Raw genomic sequence first — 21,198 nt, forward strand, 5'->3', positions numbered from 1 at the left:
AATGAAGAACTTGTGACAAAGTAATCTGTCTACCGTCGCCAGAGGCGGATATTGATAGACATGGTTCGCATCTAGCAGTCTGTCTATGACTGTTGAAAGCCGCGCGAAGTGGCCTCGTGGTTTGAGGCGCCATGACACGGATTGCGCGGCCCCTCCCGCCGGAGGTTCGAGTCTTCGTTCGTGCATGTGTGTGTGTGTGTGTGTGAGTGTGTGTGTGTGTGTGTGTGTGTGTGTGTAGTTTACGTAGTGTGTATGCCTAGGGACCGATCACCTCAGCAATTTGGTACCTTGGGAATTTGCACACATTTGAACATTTGAACAGTAAATACGTGCTTTTATCTGGTTCAGTTTTAGTAGTAGTAAAATGTCTTTTGCCAAGCATGATTACGTTTCCATACTTCCATTTATTTCCGTAAGATGATGTGATCTTCCTTGGGATGTGTGAAACATTTTACGTGAACAGGCGCAAGATTAGAAAGTGAATGTTCAGCCATTCTGTGTTGTGTAACGAACAACGGCAGTCGTATTAGTGGATGGAAACAACTGCCACAACAACAAGACTTAGTGCGTAACTGCCGGCCGCAGGTCGCAGGTTCGAATCCTGCCTCGGGCATGGATGTGTGTTATGCCCTTAGGTTAGTTAAGTTTAAGTTGTTCTAAGTCTAGAGGTCTGATGACCTCAGATGTTAAGTCCCGTAGTGCTCAGAGCCACTTGAACCATTAGTCCGTAATTGTATTCCATAGAAACTCTGTGCATTACGACGGACACGGGCTCACATTGTCGGTTCCATTAACCCCGGTCACTGGATACGCCAACCCATTCCCCATTAACTACGGAGCGCGAAGTGCGTACCGTGGTTCCTTCCTCGCCTCGAACACCTCACGAGCTTTCGTCCGTCGAACTTCTGCCCGAACAACAGGTTATAATACCTGTGGGGAGCAGCTCGGACAAGGACCAATTCTAAAACTATCAATGTTTCAACACGCCATGAGGCCACGTGTTTCCACATCTGCTAAGTGATCTTCAAGAGCTACTGCGTTACTAGCGATACATCAGAAATCGCAAAATTGCTGTCCACCATTCCTCTACATGTGCATTTTAATCAGTGACGTAAGTACACCGCACGTTACCAGCGGGTACGAGGCAGCGACAGTTGCATTCCTACAATGCTCCGATAAAACAAAAGACCAGCAGCTCTGCTAAGTTTATTAGAAACAGAAGATTGGCCCACAAACACCTTCGCAGTTTTGGAGACATCTGCGAGCAACACTGGACCACAGTATCGCTCCATGTGTTGCACAGTTGTCTGTTTGGATGCTTCGATTACCTTCCTCACTGCAGTAAATGCTAACTGTGAGGGAACAGGACCCGAGTGACATTAAACTATACTTTTCGCAGCCGAACGGAGATAACAAAAACCAATTCCAGGACACAGCAATGCCCTGGATGCCAAACCAGCCACCTCGCCACGGCAGCAACAACCGCACGACACTGGACACCGGGACAGCACGAGCGCAGCCGACAGAAACTGACTGCAGGACGCCGACCTGCAAATGCACGCGACCAACACCCCCCCCCCCCCCCCCACCAAATGCCACTCCCTGGCGCCCACCCTGTTAAACATAACAGGGGGGCTTCGTCTTCGCTGATTTCACTCACTCTTTGGCAGCATATCATGTAACTGTTCAATTCCTTGCGAGTTCCCTAGCTCCGACGGTGGCTCACTATAGGCAAACTGGACTGCCCAACGAAATCAAGACCCCTACACAACAAGAAGACACACCAGTTTGGCTATTCCTACACTTGACGCCCGAATTCATGTTCTTGATCACAAGTCACAGAAGCAGTTCTTGGTGGATAAAGGATCGGCAGTCAGTATCATCCCAGGCTGAGCACCACTACCTACAGCAGGATCTTCGCACACACAACACATACACTAATGACACATCAGTGTGTCAATACAGAACGATCAAATTAAACGTAGATCTCCTACTGGCGTCAAAGTGAACGTGGCAGTTCATAATATCAGACTGTGTGATCCAATCGTAGGAGCAGATTTCCTTCACCCTCTCCACATTGTGCTGGGTCTAGCGACAGAAGCAGTTAGGCAAACTATTTCAAGTGAAAAAGTACAAGCATACACCGAATCAGCGGATGAACTCCACGTACCGAATCCAAAACTTCTCCTCAAGCAGTCAGCATGAACCATGTACTGTTGGGAATTATAATGAAGGAGAATGCAGAACTTCAAACTCCAGTACAGAGAGCAGAGGAAAAATTACACAAGGCGATAGCATATCTCGTGGAACTACAAAGCGAACAGCAGCAGCACCACGCACTTCAGCATCAACAGCAACATTGTACATCACAGCAGACACTACAACAGCTGAGTTCCAGCTCAGAGGAAAAGTCTTGTTCCTCATTGAACATTCAGGTCAGTCAGTTTAGTATTGAAAAATGTGCAAGTGGCCCCATCGTTTGACGCTTATACCAAACAGGTACTACGCCGACAGCATACACAGTGGGGAGTCATAGACGACACACAATACACACGGACCGTTGGTGCATTTTAACGTTCGCCACCTAGTTCCAGATACATTGTGTGTGACAAACTGTGACAGACAAGCTTCTGTATGCGGATATAGTGTGTTAATCTGACAGTTCATGGGTCTCACGCACATATTTTGTATCAAAAAAGTAAGTTAAGTACTCACTTTTTGGAGACTACCGGGCTCTGAATGCACGGACAATACCTGATAGATATCCATTTCTCATTATAAGACTTTTCCCATGCATTGGCAGACGCCATCGTTTTCAACATAATAGGCAGCGAGAAAGCATATCTGCAAGTTCTTATGGTGACCAACGATGTACCAAGAATGGCTGACATCAGTCGGTTTTTTAATGCCGTACAAGTTACAAAATGCTGCACAAACTTGGCAGTGCTTCACTGGCCAGTTATTACTACAATTTCCATTTTGCATTTCTTACCTACACGACATCATAATTTTCTCAACTTCGTCGGATGAATACAAGGAACACTTCTGCAGTTATTTAATATGCTAGACTTGCGCAGCGAGGTAACAAATGAAGACACGTGCAGCTCTGACAACCTGCAGTCGTTTTCCTAGGCCATCTAGGGAATCAGCCTAGGCCTCACCCCACGCAGGAGCGTATTGAAATTTCGGAAGAACTGCCCAGACGCTCCAGTTACCAGGGACTGAGAAGACTTCTAGGACAGCTAACTTCTACAGGCATCACTTACCTCTAGCAGCAGCAGTACTGATACCACTCAGTGAAGCCCTGAGAGGAAATAAAAAGTAGAGACAACCGCTGCAGTGGTCAAGCAATGTAACATGCGCTTGATGACATCACGTTATGCTTACAACATTCAGCCACATTAGCACACCCCGTACTGGACGTTCATCTCTCCATCACAGCTGGTGAGAGTGATACAGCCATGAGTGCGATGCCGCAGGAAATCGTACATGTCGAGCAACAAACACTACGGTTTCTTTCACCGAAGCACGCACAAGCGCGAGCAAGTTGCTCGCATTCGATCGCCACTTGTTAGCACTATATGCAGTGGTGCGCCACTTGAGGGCCGAAGTGAAAGGTAGAGATATTACCATCTTTACAGACCACTCCCCTGTAACAGAAGCAATTAGGAAACCAGGCAGTGACTGTTAACCGAGACGATAACGACATCTTGACTATGTCAGTCGGTGCACAACTGACGTACAGCAAATCAGAGGAGCAGAAAACGTTTGTGTTCGGCTATCCGTCATGAATCAATGCATTGTCCGCGAAGGTAGATTATGAGGTACTCGCAGCCGCACGGGAATAAGAGTCACAAATTGAAGAACTTTTGCACAACGTGAATACCAGCCTAATGTTAGAGCGTCGTTTGCTAGTCAGGTGTCGCTTGCTCTCCAACTCGGAAAAGCGAATTTGGTGAGATATATTTCAGATCAGAGTCCGCCCACTGGTTCCTTCGGCTAACTGGAAACATGTCTTTGACGGCTTGCACTGACTCTCTGAACCGGCGGTAAAAGCCTAAACCAAATTCCGTTCCTTGTAGCCGGAAGTAAAAATAAATTCTAAGCAGTGGACATAAACATGCGAGTACAATTTTATTTCCCTAGAGGCAGACTGCAATATGCTCATTTATACTTGGCTGGGATCCTTCCAGAGTCAAATGGTTATAAATACATTCTCTCAATGAACGATCGTGTACACGGTGCTTGGAGGCAATACCATTGACGACCTTACTGCAGAATCAACAGTAACAGCATGCGTGCCGTTGCGGATTTCTAGATCTGTTTGCTCGGACGTGGTTACCACTGACCACGGCCGTCAGTATGAGTCGGCCCTGCTCACGGTTCTGTAAGAGCTTTGTGCTGTTAGGTGCTTTCACACCACCGCCTACCACTCCCATTGCAGTGGGCTGGTAGAGCGGTCGTATTACACTCTTTAGGCAGCTTTAATATGCCACAGGTGACACTAAAGGACTTGAAGGAATCGCTAGTAGAAGTCTTGTACGGCGAACCTTCATATATGTTGGCAGAATTAGTGAGACCTGTTGAAACCTTGATCGCGTAATAGTTACCAGAACTTGTCATCAGAGCATGACACGGATCCACACACCTTCACCAAATCCACGTGGTATACCAAAATCTTTCATGCATAAATCCCTCGCACATTGTGACTATACACGGTGGTCGGAAATTCCCGTTACAAACTTCTAGGACTTGCACAGGGGAGTAAGTACGTAATATTTTGAATAGGAACCCATGTCCGGAAACGTACCGCTTTCGTGCTACAGCCGTTTGAAGACATGTTTGCTAGGTAGGGCCGGCCGTTGGTGGCCGAACGGTTCTAGGAACCGTGTGACCGCTACGGTCGCAGGTTCGAATCCTGCCTCGGGCATGGATGTGTGTGATGTCCTTAGGTTAGTTAGGTTTAAGTAGTTCCAAGTTCTAGTGGACTGATGACCTGAGATGTTAAGTCCCATAGCGCTCAGAGCCATTTGTACCATTTTTTGCTAGGTAATTTTGCAACAGGATAGTCATAGTGATGGGCGCTTACGTCAGACCTGCTGATGCCATTTGATATCCTACCCTATTTCAGTGACCTGGTTGAGGCTCATTCTCGCGTCTGTCAGTGTCGGAGCGACACGGTTGAGTACAGGTTTGCAGAACACACCGACTTGACCTTCCTGAATGGCAAAGCTCACGGCAAAGGAAGAGCTGCTCGTCGCCTTTATCGAGATAGTTCTTCACAACTTCAGACTGCACCACGTACCCTTTTCGCCACAATTACGCACCGGTTTCGAGAAAGGGTATCTTCACCAGCAGCAGGCGTGACTGTGGCGCTCCAGGGAGGCCCCACACGCCCGAGCTGGAACAGGCGTTAGTGCATCACGTTGATGAGAACTCGTCAACAAGTACACGGGTAGTCTCATTGTCTGTTAATGAGTAGAGTTGTAAAACAAGTGATTTACTAGATCACGCCCAGTCAACTACCTGTAAAAATGGTCGCATTGGTAACAAGTTTTCAAATGATTGTAGCACGTAAATGGTACCTTTCTGAACATGGGTTCCTATTCAAATTGTTATGTATTCCCTCCCCACTACAAGTCCTAGAAGTCTGTAACGGGAATTTTCGATTACCCTGTATGATTTTAACAGACAAAACTAGACGAGCGACACTGCAGCCGCCATATCCAGGGCCACACGGAGTTCTCCAAAAGGGTGGAAACACCTTTATTATTTTGTTGTTCGAGAAGCCTAAAACGGTCTGGACTCATTGCTTGAAACCAGGTTGGATCCTCAATGACGATCCACACAAACACTCGACAGATGCTGTGGCAAACATACAGAGGCGCCTCAACCCTCTTCACCACATTGCATCGTACAACACACATTGACTCCACCTGCGTCGAAAGCCATGCGTCCGGACGACGAACAGCTCTCCTGTTCCGGCTACATCGGCCGTCCCCCGCGGCACTTCACAAGATTACATTCCTGGCTGAATGAAGGTAACGTGCTTTCCACTCAACCGTATTCCGTACAGCCGTGGGTAGTGGAGGAGGGGGTGGGCTAGCCTCCGTGGGGACAGCAGACTGTGAAGCAGTCAGAAAACGTTACAAATGTACAGCACCTTTCAACCTAACTTCTCTGGCGTCCGCAATGAGGTGGCTTAAGACTGACATTCTTTGCTTCTAGCAGTCTGTCTCTGACTACTGAGTTACAAGTATGTGCTTCTCCATGGTACAGTGTTTTAAACAATAAAGTGTCTTTTGTCAAGCATAATTACGGTTCACATGCTTCTGTTTACTTCTTTATGGCTGTAACAACATACTTATTTTGCTTTCTAATCTCCGGCAGGGGACTGCCAAGTGAGATGTGATTACGAGAAAAAGGCTGAATACCCGACGACACAATAATGTCCTACGAGCTGGGGTGTGGAATGTCACAAGTTTGAACGAATTATTGAAGCCAAAAATCTGAAAATCTGGAAAGATAAATGCTAAAGCTAAATCCAAATAGAGTCGGAGTTAATAAACTGAAATGGAAGGAGGACAAGGACTTCTCATTGGATGACTGTAGGATAATATCAACAAGAAGCAGAAAATGGTATAACTGGAGTAGTGTCCGTTATGAATAGGAACATATGGTAGAAAGTGAATTACTGTGAACAGTTCAGTGATACGGCTATTCTGTTGAGAATCTATGGAAAACCAACACAGACAGTGATAGTTCAATTATAAACGCCGACGTCGCAAGCCGAAGACGAAGGAAACAAAAAATGTTTAAGTGTATGTGAATTCCTAAGGGAACCAACTGCTGAGGTTATCGGTCCCTTATATTTATACACTACTTAAATTAACTTATGCTAAGAACAACACTCGAACTTCCGGCGGGAGGGGCCGCGCAATCCGTGAAATGGCGCCTCAAACCGAGCGGCCCGAAGCCGAAGAGGTAGAGGAAATAAATAACGATATTGAAAGGGTAATGAAGTATGTGAAGGGACATAAAAATGTAATAGTCATGCCGGATTGGAAAGCTGTTTTAGAGGAAGGAGCAGAAGAAAGGGTTAAGGGAGAATATGGACTTGGTACTACGACTGAGAGGGATGAAAAACTAATTAAGTTCTGCAATCAATTACAGCTAGTAATAATCACCCGAGGAGGCGGTATGCTTGCAAAAGGCCTGGAGATATTGGAAGATAGCAGTTACATTACAAAATGGTCAGACAGAGATTGCGAAATAAGATATTGGATCGTAAGGCGTACCCAGGAGCAAATACAGACACAGATCGCATTTTAGTAGTGATGAAACGTAGATGACGTCACAACTTATAATTACACTCTATAATACGTAAAGCCAAAGAAATTCATCTGAGTAAAACAAAATGAATGTGTGTTATAAATGCGAGGTGAATTGGGTAAACAAAATTGTGACAGAGAGACATAATTACGGCAGATATACCGATAATAAATCCGTGGATACCTGAGGAAATTCTTTAGTATAACAAATTTTATTAAGTGAACTTCCGCAATTACATCAAAAAAATCCGCTTCAGTTGTCAGTAATTTCTTAATTTACCTAATATATTAGGGAACTACCGCCCCTCCCCCCTCCAAATGACTGATAGGCGCATGATTATTTGGTGGCAGCTGAAGATTAAGCTCTAACTTCGAAACTGGTCGTGAAATAAATTAAGAAATTGCTGGTGGCTGGAGTAGATTTTTATTTTGTAAGGAAATTGTTTAAAAATAGTAAATAGGACAGGATAGTCCCATACTCATTGAATGAGTGTAAGGGGAGCAGATGCGGCAATCCTCTACCGCCCACATACCAAGGTCATAGTGCTGAGCTTGTCGTTTCCTTCCTCCAACCTGTTATGAAGTTCCAAGTGTGTATGTGGGCCGTTCAGGTGACTGTGATGGGAGGTCGTACCGTGTACTGCTGGGTCTGTTCGGTATGGATGGAGGGGAGCAAGAGCGTGAAAACCGGTGCTGGCACATAGTCCGCTCCCCTCGAAATGCACCAAAGTGTGCCGCTGAGCCCCATCCGTCGGACGGATCACCATCAACAGTTGTGACATGGCGTCATTTCGTGAGAAACTGTGAAGAAGTCTGGAATTTAATCCAGGATGTTGGTGCAAAAGCTGGTGGTGTCCTGGCCAGCAAAATACTGAAAATTTCATCCTCCACTAGGATACTAACCGGCTTAGCTCCGCGTCGAACGCCACATCACAGGCGTTCGCTAGAGACCTCGGTTACAGATGCGCCTATAACTAGTACATATCAGAACGAAAAAAGTAAGATGGAAATGACCCAGTGAAGGGTATTACAAGTAAAAGCAACAAGAGTGTGAATAAAGAAGAAAATCTGAATGGAGAGAGAGAGAGAGAGAGAGAGAGAGAAAGAGAGAGAGAGAGAGAAAGATTTAAATATATACGAAAAGAAATAAACAAATAGCAGTAGTACTTCTGTCCCTCCGTTATCGACTTCCTCTTCGTCCACTTTGCTACAGAATGAAAACTGTTTCCAGGAATTTCTCAATTATTTAACAGTTTCTTAACATGTGATGGCCTTTTAGATTTTATGCATCATTTTTTGCCACCTACGTTTACATATTTGTCAACTCGTCAAAACACCAATACACTTCACTGATCGCTACCTTATTCCTGTATCGTTTCCTGGTTAAGGTATGGCCTTGCTTGTTTTTTGCAGTTTCCTTCTTTGAGCAAATGTTGTGCTATTAAACAATTCTCTTTCGCTTATCTTCGGCAGCTAAAACCTACTTAATGGCCCATAAACTTCTCTTATTTATTACTGCCCTCATCATCAATGGTACCTAACGAAGATATTCTCTCATGTGTCATAGATCTCACGTAACCCATATTATGAAATGAAATAAACAAAGGGCAGTGGTACTTTTGTCCCTAAATTATCGAAAAACCGCCACTGCTACCGTCTACAATATTTGTTTCCATTGAAGACCTGCGTGTGAAATGAACTCAGAGTCATGGAAATACAAGGTTTATGCGTCCCATTTGCAGCTATTCGAAAACATTATAAATGCTGTAGAAATATACCGAAAATCTTTTCTGCAACCCTTTGTAGAAAATCATTACAAAATTATTTAGTCACTAAATCGCCTCATAATCCACATAAGTCGTGTATTCGAAGCCATTAGCGTGAAAGCCTTTGTGGATTAGCACCGCTTATCTAAGATTTCCATTGCACTGTCAATGTAAGTCAACTATTATTATACTTCGTGTATAAGTACTGCGCTCAAAATTTTTTTCTAGGTATTGTAAACATTTTAGCTGCGCGGACCTCGGCTTCTGTATAATTTCTCTAACATTGTTCACGAATGCCATTAGTTCTTATTGACCGAGAAAAGCAAAGGAATACGTTTGGTCAAATAATCGAAATACTTACCATTTTCTCGAAATATACAGGAGTCTCACCTAACTCTGCCACCTCAAATATTTCTGGAACAACAATAGATGTTCAAAAACAGCTTTCGCCAGGATGCACGTACGGCAGGGGCTTAGGAAACTAAATACTATGCGAAGTTTTAAAACGTAAGTAAATACTATTTTCAACACGAACTTGTGTATTTTTAAATGGGCACCCTCTATTATTTCGTATGCAATCAATAGCATGAAAAATCAGAAAAATAATGACATTTGTTGCATCGAAATACATCAATTATATCCCGAAAAATTGCGAAGTGAATTGACGCTTGAAATAAATGAAGCGCATAGCTAGTGCACATCTTGAGACTCGTGCGTGCACTTCACGCGGCCTGTGACAGAGGCTCACACAATGGTAAGGTATGCACAATCCAAAAAAATAAACAAGTAACACATCCAACGCAAAGTTGCGTTTTTCAAATTCCAAATGTACGTTTATTCTAGCGAAATGAGAACTAGAGCTACATTTACAGATAACACACTTGAATTCACTTTGCTAAACACATTTACTAGTGACCTGTGGCCCTCAGAATCTGTATCGTTGTGCATTACATCCAGCATAGAAAATACACCCACATCTTGAGCAATGAAACTGTGTGACGTCAACATATGTTCGAAGTGCCCTCCGTTTCCACCTATTTGGAAATGTCGCATCTTCAACGTCTCTGGCAACTTTTGCATTGTGTGGTGGACATGCACCATGTTGGAACCACACTAATAGCCGAGTTTCCAGTCCTAGATCCTCCATGAGGAGTGCTAGTGCGTGTTGAAGAAATGATGGCTCATAATGGTTCAAATGACTCTGAGCACTATGGGACTTAACATCTGAGGTCATCAGTCCCCTAGAACTTAGAACTACTTAAACCTAACTAACCTAAGGACATCACACACATCCATGCCCGAGGCAGGATTCGAACCTGCGACCGTAGCGGTCTCTCGTTTCCAGACTGAAGCTCCTAGAACTGCACGGGCACACCGGCCGGCAAAGAAATGATGCATATCGCTGTCCATTCAATGTTCCACGGTAAAAATAGGGACCTGCAATACAGTTAGCAATGATACCACACCAAACATTGACACTCCACTGTCGTGGATGAGCAACTTGGCGGATCAAGTGGGGATTTTGCGCGGACCAGTAGTGCATGTTCCGCAGATTCACATTACCATGATATATAAATGAAGCCTCCTCCGTAAACAAAGTATTGCTTAGGAGTACTGGATTACCTCCCAACTGCTGAAGAGCGAAACGACAGAATGAAATGCAGGATTCAAAGTCACCCGAGTCTTGGTGCAGTGAAATACGGAACGGATGAAACCGATGCCGACGCAAGATTCTGCACACACTACTGTGTCTTATTCCTACACCTCGTGCAGTTTCTCGCACACCCACATGAGGAATGTGCGCTACAGCAGAGCAATTTCGTTTCCATTGCCAGTCGCTGGCTGCCGTTGTGCGTCGACGTTTTGTGGAAGCCCAGCTTCCTATTTCCCTGTTTCCGTGAGTGTCTTGCAGATGTTGCTAATGGTTCGACGTGACGGACATCGCCGATCTGGGTAGCATTCAGCATAGTGCATCACAGCATTTCCGTGACATTCGCCATAAGTTAAAATAATATCTTGTTTTTCTTCGTTAATGAAAGCCGGCATATCGACTGGATGACGGCAAATGTCACAAGCCACAAGAAAACAGGTTTTAATGTGAAAAAGTATGTGAATTACGTTACAGTATGAGAGCAGTTCAGCAGACCAGATTAGGCCACATCTTTCAACACTCATGAGGTTTAGAAACATGAAACCAAGTGCGTTACCAGTAATTTTACCTCTAGTTGCCTTTCGCCACAATATGCATTATGCGCAGGACTTCTTTCATTCTGATACTGCATTTTATGAGGTGAATCGGTTCTGGTAAGGTACAGCTCAAGAAGGGGCTAAACTATCGTCCTTTAGGAGTGCCACCAATGAAATTTGGGCCAATGATGTGTTGCCCTAGGATACCACACCATACATTAACACTCCACTGACGTAGTACGTCAATCACATCACGATTGCTGGCAGCGTGAGGTGCATGCTTGAGTCTCAGGACGTGCGCTAGCTGTGCGCTTCATTTGTTCCAAGCGTCAATTTCGCTTCGCATGTTATCGGGGTGTAATTGACGTATTGCGATCCGACCAACGACATTATCTTTGTGATTTTTCATGCTATTGATTGCGTAGGAAATAGTAGAGGGTATTCATTTAAAAAAAGTTTGTTTTGAAAGTAGTATTTGTTTACGTTTTAAAATTTCGCATAGTGTGTGGTTTCTTAAGCCCCTGCCGTACGTTCATGCTGATGAAAACCGTTTCTGAATATCTATTGCTGTTACAGGGATATTTGAGGTGGCAGTGTCAGGTGAGACAACCTGTATACAGAGAGAGGCAAGTAAAAGTGGCTCGTACGTGTGTATACGACTGGCAGCATTAACGGAGGAGGAAAAGACCTACCGCCACTTCCAACAAGATGGAGCAGGATGAGATTTTCACTCTGAGAGCTTCTGTTAAGTTTGGAAAGTAGGAGACGAGGTACTGGCAGAAGTAAAGCTGTGAGGACGGGGCGTGAGTCGTGCTTGGGTAGCTCAGTTGGTAGAGCACTTGCCCGCGAAAGGCAAAGGTCCCGAGTTCGAGTCTCGGTCCGGCACACAGTTTTAATCTGCCAGGAAGTTTCAAGATTGAAGCTCAAACAGGAGGCCGAAACTTCAAGTACATTCGCGCAACCTTCACGCTTGACAGAGTTGGTGACATACGTCAGTCTGGTCAGGGCCTTAAGTGGCCACACAGATCACCTGTCAGCATGCGATTACTTTGTGTGAGGAACGCTCAAGTACAAGGCGTATCGAAACAACTCTCATAATCTTCAAGAACTGCAGCAGAACATTTCGGATGAGACTGCAGCAGTTCCAGCAGTCCAGCTTCGATCCACCTTCAAAAACTTGCTGACTAGGACTCAAAAGTGCCAAAAGATGGATGGCGATCAATTTTAGCTTCTGATACAGTCAGGTTAGTACCATATTTCCTTGTCTCTGCTGTGTTTCTTCGTACCCTGAAACTCTGTTCTCCGGGCCACATTTATTTGCCCCACTTCTAGAGCAAATAGTTGGGTTGGGTTGATTTATGGGAGGAGACGAAACTGTGAGGTCCTCGGTCTCATTGTATGAGGGAAGGATGGGGAAGGTAATCGGCTGTACCCTTTCAAAGGAACCATCCTGGCATTTGCCTGAAGCGATTTAGGGAAATGACGGAAAACCTAAATCAGGATGGCCGGACGCGGGATTGAACCGTCGTCCTCCCGAATGCGAGCAAATAGTGCTAAACTTGTTACCTTATGTGTAACTGGATCCTTTGTGTGACTGTCATGAGCAACTGCAGTGTTCTCCTTTTGCTTCTAACGAAAGTGGTGCAGACAAGAAAGAGCAGGAAATTCGGAGGCGGTATGCAAATTACTTTTTCCGAATACGAAAAAAGAAGGAAATAGGCCCAATCTACCCATATACACACAGAGTCAAATATACTCTCTTCACAAGACGTTGTGGATACGTTTATTATTTAGTTTGGCTCGTAGACACACAGTCTCTTGATTACGAATTAAAGCTGTGAAGCGGACTTTTAAGTTTATAATTAGCTACTGTGAGGCGAACTGTGTAAAGGCGGGAGCAAAAAAAAGAGCACTCAGCTACGCGAAGAAGCAAATATTTCAGCACCACGAATAAGACTCGTGGCGCCGCTCCTGAGATGCAGATTTTGTGGGAGAAGACTGCCGCGTTAGCGAGCCTACAAACAGACGGACGAAAATTAACGCCGCAGGCAGCGGCGCAATCATAACTTGGGCAGCAAGTCGGCTTTGGGGCCGTTTGCTCTGCAGTGTTTGTTCTAGACCACGCCCGTGGAACTCAGTTGCCCGGCGTCCCTGGCGAAGAAGAAGAAAAGGGAAACTTCTATAGAATTGCTGGAAAATGAGGGTAACTGACTAAAGTTGCTACCATATTTGTGAGATGTGACACCTAGGGGGCTAAACAGATGCAATGGAGCCATTTAAATTTATACCGTTATTACAACACTGTTATTTCCAAAATTTTACAGATGACAAAGAAATGTAAAATGGGTGCCTTCAGATAAGAAACTGAGTTGTGATTTGAGTTGTGACTAGGACAACGACAAACAAGAAAAACTGGCCACTAAGAATTCCACCACCTCCACTGTCAATTTGAGTAAAATCCTTTTGGTGTTTCGCTGCTTCATTAAGAAACATCGCAACAACTATCAGCCCGAAGTTTCGGTCGTCTATGCATCGGTTTTCTTTAGGGCAGCTATTTGCTTCAGAAACCTTTATAAATGAAACAGCAACGACCCACATTTATCGTTTAACATTATTTTTTTCGTTCATCCCATGACCACTTTCAGATTTTCTACAAATCCGTCTTCACATGGTTGTTACATGTTTCGTTGTTTCCTTGCTGGAGCCTGGGCTAGTACCCGTTATTGGTTTGCTGCACTACGACACAAAGAAAATTTTTATTAAATATTTGGTAAAGTTTACAATACATTTAGTTCTTATGACCTGTATGAAAGTATTTATGGAACGATTTTAAAGTTATTAAAGCGTGAAATTTGGTATACACTTATCCTAAGAACTAAACCTAACATAAACTTAACCAAATAGTGGCTAAAAGACTGTCTACTTGTCCTAGTGCAGCAACCAGTAATGGATAGAAAGCGAGGCCCCAGCAAGAAAACAACGAAACGTGCAAAAACCATCTAAAGTTATACTTGTAAGAAATCCGAAACCGGTTGCGGTTTGATTCAAATGAGTGTTGTTAAACAATGCTTGTGGCTCGTTGTTGTTTCAGTACAAACCCTGTTGTATTATGACCACGGTTCTCAAAAGGTCAGTTTTTGACAAAACAACATCAAGTTACTTCAGTGCTTCACAGTGAAGCAGTATGGCTTTCAAAAGAATTTTAAGAAAAACAGTGAGCACGTTAAGTTTAATGTGTAGTCCAGCCTATTAAAAACAGAATACGAAATGAAATTTAGAAACTGGTGCAATGCTGAAATAGCTGTTTGGAAATAAGGTGCACCACAAAGGAAAAACAAACTATTCAAACTGCTCAAATGAAATTCTTGAAACTTATAGAAGTATACGGAAAAGGGACGAGCTTTACCAGGGATGACGAAACGAAGGAAGACGTTGCGGTAGGTTGTCCACTAGAAGAAATGATGAAATTAAGCAAGACATTGCTCTAGGTTGAGCACTGGAAGTGATGAAAAAATGGAAGAAAAAATGTGGACTGGACATTTACAGTCCGAATAACATTATTTGATAGCTGACACTTCACTCGTTGGAACTGGTTCCAGCGTCAATGGCAGCCCCAGTCATTCTGCGTTTCCAGACTGTGACAGCAACTGCTCAGCTCCCTTTCAGTTCCCTGTCCAACACTCTTGCGTGATGTGTTGGGATCCCGAATCGTGGTTCTGGCACTTCTAGTTCTTATTTCATCATACATGGAAACCACATCACAAACAAAACACATACATAACGACGCTGACGAAATACACACGTTTCATACGCAGCAATAACTGAACACTATTGGATACTCTCTTTGTCCATCTTTTCAGATATGGTTGCGGGACTCGGCTGTTCAGTACAGAATGTCAAATAACTGCTAGGTTCTCCCGCACAAGACGCGATTCACCGTCACATATGCGGACATACGCGGTTATCATAGTCACAGACACCGGCTTATATAAGCTACGCACGGCATTACATGAAACCGAGTTTATGAAGTGCAATTCGTCATTGCAACTTTTAATGGTACTTGAATTACGTAACCATTATGGCATCCCACCTGAACCTCTCGATACCAGTAATATTCTACTGTGTTTCTGTAAAGTGGTTGACATATTTCTGAGACAACATTCACATTTAATTTCATCAATGTAGAAGTACTTTGATACATCGATATGTTTATATTGCAACGATATTATTCTTATCTATATTCTTTCTTTTGTCACTTTGATCTTTGAGGTACTTGTAAGTCTGATTTTTGGGCGCGTAAAAGATTATTAGGGAGTTAGCGAGTCGGATCTTGAGAAAGTCAAGTGCTGGACGTCATGTTGGAAAGACGCATATTGTAGCCAGTTTATAAAATGTGAACTTTAACAGTGTGGAAGATGTTATGCTTTATATTTTGAAGTGATGTTTTGTGTGTTACGTGATATTGCAATAAAAGCAATTAAAAGGAAGTGTAACTTAAATTCGGAGTGCTGATTACTTTTTTTACATCACCATTGTCCTGCAAAAGTGTAATCTTCAAGAATAGATTGTGAAACACATCTGTAAAACTTTTGAAAATAGGAGGATAAAACCTATGCCTATTTGAATCCGAGCTTGGAATCATCACCACCTAGCTTTTCGACGACTAGCCATGGTTTTACAACGAGACCACCGTGGGAAATACGAAAAGATGAGTGTCTAATTTATTCATTATTACATGAAATGACTTCATTAACTGTGCACTAATGACACCTGCCACATAATAACTTTGTTGTTGCCCGAAAATGCAGTATTTAGCAGCGTGAGCAACACCAAAATCATTATTAAATTTTGACCTTTGTTGTGGGAGGGTTGTTGGAGATCACAGTCAAAAATACAAGAACTTAACTTACTGTTGTACTTCAATGCAATGGTTAACGCGTAAATCTACCATGCTGTAGGTCGTAGATTCGAGTCTCGTCAAATGTTGCGAATTGTTTTTCAATTCTAAATCTAATCGAAAGAGTTTTATTATCGCTTTTATTCAGGTTATTGGCTTTCTTATTGCTATTGTTTTTCTACCTATCATTCTCCTTTAATTTGGAATCTGCCTGTGACTTCTGTGATCTGCAACTAAGGGCCAAGGAGGACCGCTCATCGGCAAATCGATTGTTAGCACTGCAGCTCGTATAATCAATAGGGTGACAGTTTCAGGTTACCAATGACACAAGTAAATTACAGTTCACTTTTAACACTGAAACTGAACATTTTATGTCTTGAATTTGCTCATAGAGGTTAGCTGTAATAGACGTGAACAAAGTAACTTTAGTTCTGCCTTAGATTGATGGTGACCGCTTTCTCGGATATATTACCACATCACGAGGTTTTGGTCAGCTTAGGACATCAGTTTAAATTCAGGGCTACAAAACGTGCCTCTGCCGCAGTTGAGTCATTGGTCACTTAAAATCAGCTGATCGCCTGGCATTTCCAACATACCTTGCGACTGCCACTTCTAAAACTGCTCCACGTTATACATTAACAGCATGTGTGAAATGACTTGCCTTGTTTGTGTATTACCTGTAACCGAACGGTAGCCGGCGGCCGTGTGGCACTACCGTAGCGGCAAGTGACAGCCATCGACTATCAAGTAATTTTAAACGGACGATAGAGAGAGTGAAACGAAAGGCTACCAATAAAGTTGAAAAACTTTAGATCAAAGGATAATAAACATTTAGTTGACAGAGCGTAAGCCTGGGACTGTGACGTCTGCACCTGCACCTACAATAAGAAGTTCATCCAACTACATGTGGAGTACTTCCAGCACCACAACATTCCCAACTTCTGTGCCATTTGCGAATGGTGCTGTGAAGAAGCCTTTGTGCGACATCTAATTTCTTCGATTTTATCATCATGGACATATCGTGAGATGTGTGTAGGAAGACTTACAGTTCTTCCCGACTCTCTTGTGACTTTAGCGGTATACTCTCCGTAATTTCCGACACTTTTTTTGCATCTTCTGCCACTGGAATTTGATGAACTTGTCTGGAACTTACTAAACCGTCGCCGTTACAAAGATGCCACTCTTCGTTGGATCAACTCATTTTTTTCTACAGAACGGGCAAAGTAATCTGGCCCTGAATATATTTCATGCAACGTAAGATAAGAAACCCAACTTACAACTTCTACACCCATGTGGATGATGTAATTTGGGTTGTCTATCTTATGGCACACGATATATTTTCCGGGTCTGTTACGTTCTGCCCACTCTGTGTTAACGAAACCTTGTAAGGTAAGACCAGTAATTGGTCGAAAGAGTGTTTTGCGAGCCCATTTTTTGTTGTTGAATTACATTTCTGTAAGTTACTTCCAATGAACATAAGTCTGGCATTTCCTCTCCCTACAATTAGCTTTTTGTGGTCGTTCTACTTTAGATAGCTTCAGACGGCTGTTTCTGGGTATTTTGTAGCGCTATATCGTCATCTTAGAGCAGACAACAGCATCGCCGGTCAATGCCTTCATGGAGCGGCTAATGTCATGCGGTAGACCTTTAATACTGTAAACAATATCGGTCTAATGAACATTACACACTGCTTCATGACTAATGGGCACATGATATGTAAACGGAAAAGAATTTTAACAAACAAGGTAAAACATGGATAAAAAGACAAATTAAAAAAAAAAATTAATACAGATATATTAGAAACACAGGTTACTGTTCCTGAGAATATTTTTTTCCATCATTACAACTAAAGAAAATGCGTGTTTTTCGCAGCAGACGCGTTGAGCTATGTTGAAGTAAACCATCATCAGCGATTTGTAATTAAAGATATTTACAATATGATTTCTTTCTTAGATCTAAAAACAGTTCATTCACAAATTGTTGGTTTTTACTTACGGAAGTTTCTGCTTAGTTTTCCAACGATATGTTAACTCAAAGTTTTTCGATCTAAAAAACAAATCACAGTATAAATATCACTAATTACAGACCACTGATGGCGGTTTACGTCAATAGAGCGAAATGCGTCTGGTGAGGGAAATACAAGTTTTCTTGTAGTTCTAACAATGGACCCAAATTACCTTCAGGTGTTGTAAAGCAACTACGGACAATATGGCCATATAGATGAAGAATTGAAGTAACAGGTTGCAGTTTTTCAGCTTATCCAGTGTCTGTAGGCATGAGATCATGGATTTCTTCAAAGCATTCTAAAGCTATATGGAAGATAGTTCTTAGACTCAACACTTTCTACTTGAAGGATATTATTGCAATCCCCTTTAAAACAGTGGTTTACTACGTATTCCCTGACCACGTGCGTTCTTTTGAGGTTGCACTGCATCCCTCTACTCTGGTCTGAAGTGGCGACTTTGATTGCCGGGTCTTTTATGACGTTACAGTTTCTGACTTCTTGTCTCGACTGTGATCGAAAATGCTCGTCTGAACTAAAGTCCGAAGTTCGTTTGCTGTTCTCACTGTGCTTTTCTTGATTTCAGTCTTATTTTTTCCTTACTTTGATCGTTAAATTGGACAAATTGGCTTGAATAAACAATGCTGGCTTATTAGAACATTTTTGAAGAGGAGATTGTAGAGCCATAAGGTATCCGGATACGTTACTCAGAACGGGTAGCCACTTATTGGGAGTTGTCCTTGTCTCAGTGCTTGACTGTGATGGACGTCAACAAGGTTTGTGTAGTTGTTCTTGATCCAAACAGGAGCAGAGAAAACCGAAGATACTGATGTTCTCAAAATGTGTTTAAATCATACTCCCAGGCGTATTTTCTAATTTTTGGTTTAGTTTTGTTCTGATCTTTAGGGTTCAAATGGCTCTGAGCACTATGGGACTTAACATCTGAGGTCATCAGTCCCCTAGAACTTAGAACTACTTAAACCTAACTAACCTAAGGACATCATAAACATCCATGCCCCAGGCAGGATTCGAACCTGCGACCGTAGCGGTCACGCGGTTCCAGACTGAAGCGCCTGAACCGCTTGGCCACACTGTTCGGTTTCTGATCTTTACTGTAGCTGAGATATTTTTTTGGTGTTCAATCGAGTGTTATCACAGTTATTTAGGATACGAATTTTGCCTAAGGATGATATATATGCTGGAGTATATTCTCAGTTGAAAGTGGGCCTGTATGTTATTTTGACGGAAGGCGGAACCTTCTGGTTCAACCAGATTTGGCTCGATTACCCATTTTCTAAAAGCTTCTTTATTATTTCGAGGTTTTGAGATAATGTTCCTCTGTATGAGCTACGTTCACACTTTTTATGGGTAAGGTTATATATTCTACGTACATGAACTTTTGAAAGCTTGTGGTTCAGACATCCCATGTGTAGATGTTGAACAAAAGTGGGGCCAGAACGGCGGAAGGCCCCACTGCAGGCTTCAGATTTCGCTTTTCCTTCAGTTTAATGTTACTTGAAATGTCCTGTTGCCGAGTGTTACAGTCATAGACTGGAGAAAAGTTTTGTAGGCTACTAGGTTGTAGAGGTTTACCAACAGGTCCTCGTTCCAAACAGTATCGTAGGCAAAGTCGAGGTCAATAGAAGTGACTGCCATCTGGCATGTTAACATATTATTTCTTGGAATATTCCCCAGAGTATTTTTAAATCTATCGATTTTGTACTGTTACACTGTACGTGATGAGTTATGTCTGCTAGGATTTCCTTCGCCCAAGACATAAATTTTCCCAGTATTGATTGTTATTGTCTCTTCGTGTTTCATCAATATTGTCAACATCAAGCTCTTGCAAAAGAGCTTGAGAAGCTCCCAAGTCATTCTTACAACGTCCTGCCAAAACTACGTGGCGTAATCTGCAGGTAATTTCGTCAGACAAATGCGGATAAATTCCGACAGACTGTACAGATTAGTTAAATATCTGTTTTCACGTTACTGCACAGGAGCGGAAAAAGTTGATTGTTCATAATTGTGTACCATGATAATGTTATATTTCATACGATCTTGAGTTGTTCCCGACAAGTAAGAGGATAAGAATGCATGATAAAAATCACCATACGTGTGACGTTCACGGGCAATCGATCTCATTCTTGTCGCGGGCTCTCCTTAGAGAAAACTGCAAATGAAGTCCAGTTTGTGATCAATTGGCCATGTTCGGGGTAAAGAGTAGTCAAATTGTTGTAGCCGCTCCCTTGAGTGAATGTCATTGCTAGCATTCGGAAAATTTGAAATTTCCTTACTGTGAATGAGAGAAGTGATCAGGATTTCCAAAAATTGGGGCGTTCATTGTGATTTCCAACGAGAGAATGATTGAACCTCTTGGCAGCGTTATCTCAAACCGATCTTTTCTTCTGTATTGGCAAGCTGTTTCTGTATCTTGCTTACGTCACGTTGATTTTCCTGATTAGTCGTCATCTGCCCTTTCTTAAAACGTTGTTCTTCGGTACCAGCGAACGGAACTGGCTGAGTCCCGTCTGACCTTTTATAACTTGAGTTCCTCACATACCGGAATTTAACCGTTCTAACATTTCCTCGAATTTACAATTTAAATTGTCATTAATCTACCCCAAACAATTTGAAGTTATTTTCATGTAACTTGTAATTTTGTTCCTGTTTGCTACTAGATTCTTTGATATTGTCATTTATCTCGTCACTAGATTTTTTAATCTCACGAAGTGGAGCCTGTGTTAATTGTATAACACTACTACTGAAAGAAGGGGAGATAAAATTATTTGCTCTGTAGAAATAGAAGCAATACCCGAATTTCTCATTATGAAATCGGACTGTGTTACGACATTTTGATCGCCTGAATTGCATGTAGTTCCATGTAGTTCATCACCCATGACCGGCAAATAATAGCTTATACTCTGATTATTCACAGTATTGCTTGAAAGTGTCTTGACTTCATTATCGAGAGAAGAAATTTCTATAGCATATCTCAAAATTTCCGAAGTTTCATTT

This window comes from Schistocerca gregaria, chromosome 5 (genome assembly GCF_023897955.1).
Source record: "Schistocerca gregaria isolate iqSchGreg1 chromosome 5, iqSchGreg1.2, whole genome shotgun sequence".
NCBI classification, from domain to species: domain Eukaryota; kingdom Metazoa; phylum Arthropoda; class Insecta; order Orthoptera; family Acrididae; genus Schistocerca; species Schistocerca gregaria.